Here is a 2,766-nt window from a genome sequence, read left to right as displayed (position 1 = left end):
TTTCAAATGCTTCACTTTGTTGTTAAAACTTTCTGCCAAGTTGTAATTGATATGATCACATTTTATGGCAGTATTAAAACCTGATCTATACCACAACAGAGAATGGTGGGTGTTCAACCATGAAGCAAATTCATTATCACTACATGATGCCAATATCTTACCAAGGTGATAGGAATGTGTCTGTCTGGTGTAGGATCTTGCTGCTGGCCACATGCGCCCAAATTCATCTCCTCTGAATTTTTTTATCAGATTCATCCACATATGTCCAAAGCACTCCCTCTGCTCAGCATGGGGAAAAACACTTTTTACTGCATTTTCCAACCCTTTACATGCATCTGTGTGGATGGCCAAAGGAGAAACTGGCCCTATGCATCTTTTCAGTTGCATCATGAACCATATCCATGATGCCTCTGTCTCTGATTGAAACATTCCTATTGCAATTGGGAACATCCAGTTGTGTCCATCTAGAGCATTGCATGCAGCCAACTGACCATTCCACTTTCCAGTCAAAAAAGATGAGTCTATGCTCAAATATGGACGACAACCTGCTTTGAATCCATCTATGCAAGGCTTCAAACACATAAAAAACTTGCTGAATAAAACCTTGCCATCCTCTGTTACCTCTGTATCTATCTCCACTACACTCCCAGGTGACCTCTTCTCCACCTCTGCTTTAAAACTATACAACATCCTAAATGTATTTGCCCAGTCACCATACAATGATTTCATGGCCCTTTGTTTTGCTTTCCACACTGTGGTATATTGCAGCTGGATGGGGTACAACTTCTCCAAGTCAACTTTAAGCCTCTTTGCAGTAGTGTTTGGAGTCTTGGCTAAAATAGGAGTAATCTTCTCTGTAACCCAAAGCTGTGATGTCATCTTTGAAACTCTCTGTGAGGTGGTCATACATGTATGCTGGTGTGGTATTTGATTTACCTTACTGTACTTCCATCAGGTTGTAGTCTGGCAGACAAGTACCATTTGCAAGGATTGCCACCACCATCATAACCTTTGCACCGAGCATAAAATTTCTTTCGATCAGTCCACATAGTCTTGGCATCAAACTCTTTTTTCACTGCATAGGTCCTGAAAGACATCCTAAACTCCTTCATGCTTGGCCACAACTTTCCCACCTCAATAACTGGGTTCTCTTTGTCATACAAACAAACCAGCTCATTATCATCTGCATCATCCACATCATCTGCAGCCTCTCTCATCAGGTGTTCTTCATCCTCATTTGCATTTCTAGGGCCTGTGTTACCTTCAGCTGGCAAAGAACTGTCATCCTTCTCCTTATCTTTGTCATCAACTTGAATGCCAAACATTTCGGCCATATCAATGTCAGATATTGGTGTAATGACCAAATCTGTTTTTTCATTCAACTCTACTACATTCCAGTCAACAACAATCTTCCTAGCACCATGGGTTCCCTCCTCTCCATCTGCATCAATCCCAGTATCTTCAGCTACTATAGTCGGTTCAGTCAACAATGCCAACATCTTCTTTTGTGAAGCCCACTCATCATCTTCCATCTGTGCAGCCATCTTTGATGGCACATAACCAACTCTGGAATGAGTTTGCAGATCAATTAGCTCTACATAAAATGTTACTTGTTTGCTTGCCCATCCTCCTTGCTGATCAATTTCAGCAACCATGGATTCTCCATCTTCAATTCTCACATATTCACCATTATAGTTATCGAAACGTTGCAGAGATACCTCTTGTTCTGGACCCCAAACAATACTCTCCCCAATTCTCTCCACCAAATTGCCCACGGCCTTCTCCTTCATGATCTCCAATTCCTGGGGATCAACATCTGCAAAATCGACATCCAACCTCACGGTGGTATCTCTATCAATGTCTTGGACACTGCCATCACTGAGCTTGGCTTTACAGGGAAAAAATTCCACTATAATTGCGAATGTGGTGGCAGAACCTGAACCTCCCTGTTTTGTCAATGGCAGGCAGCGGCGGCAGTCACTACCAAATCGAGTTCGATTCTAAATCGCCAAGAAAAGAGGGTGCCATTACCGATTTGAAGCACTGTCTCCTCGGGGCAGCCCGTCTCCTCGCTCCATCTCATCTAGCCCTCGCTCCATCTCCTATCCAATCAAGCAACAGGGGCAGCATGAGGCCACAGATTTATTCAAAATTCAGTGGAATGGGAGTAGTGTTTGGAAAATACTCACTCGCAATAGCCGCTGCAGGGATAGGCGCTCCACCACCGGGCCGCGGAGAAGAAACAACCCCCGGATCCAATGGAGCCCGATTCTAAATCGCCAAGAAACAGAGGGCAGCATGAGGCCACAGATCGGGGAGTGGGACTAGGGTTTCGGGCTCACCTCGCAATAGCTCTGCCGCTGCCGAGAAATGCGCTCCACCACCGCGGAGAAGAAACCACTGCCGGAGAAGTTGCTTACGGCGGCGCCGCTCGCCCAGTCCAGCACGGGCGAGTCGAGCACGGTCACACAGTCGCCGGTCGAGTCGTGGACGGTTGACTCTTGACTACGTGGCCATAGGTGGACCCCACCAGTCAGAGCACATAACCCCCAGTGTCCTAACCAAATCTCAGCCTAACGGACAGCCAACTAGCCGCGTAAATGGTGTGTCGCATGGGAGCTATTTTTTCCAACGAAGATGTCGCATGCAAGCTATTACAGCCAACGACGTCGCATGAGAGACAGTTCACACCAACGACGTCGCATGGGAGCTATTCACCCCACATATTCAGTTCATACTTAATGATATACCTAAAGGCAAAATAGT

The sequence above is a fragment of the Triticum dicoccoides genome, chromosome 1B (assembly GCF_002162155.2).
Source record: "Triticum dicoccoides isolate Atlit2015 ecotype Zavitan chromosome 1B, WEW_v2.0, whole genome shotgun sequence".
NCBI classification, from domain to species: domain Eukaryota; kingdom Viridiplantae; phylum Streptophyta; class Magnoliopsida; order Poales; family Poaceae; genus Triticum; species Triticum dicoccoides.
The sequence above is the reverse complement of the archived record's forward strand: the minus strand, read 5'-3'. Positions refer to the sequence as shown.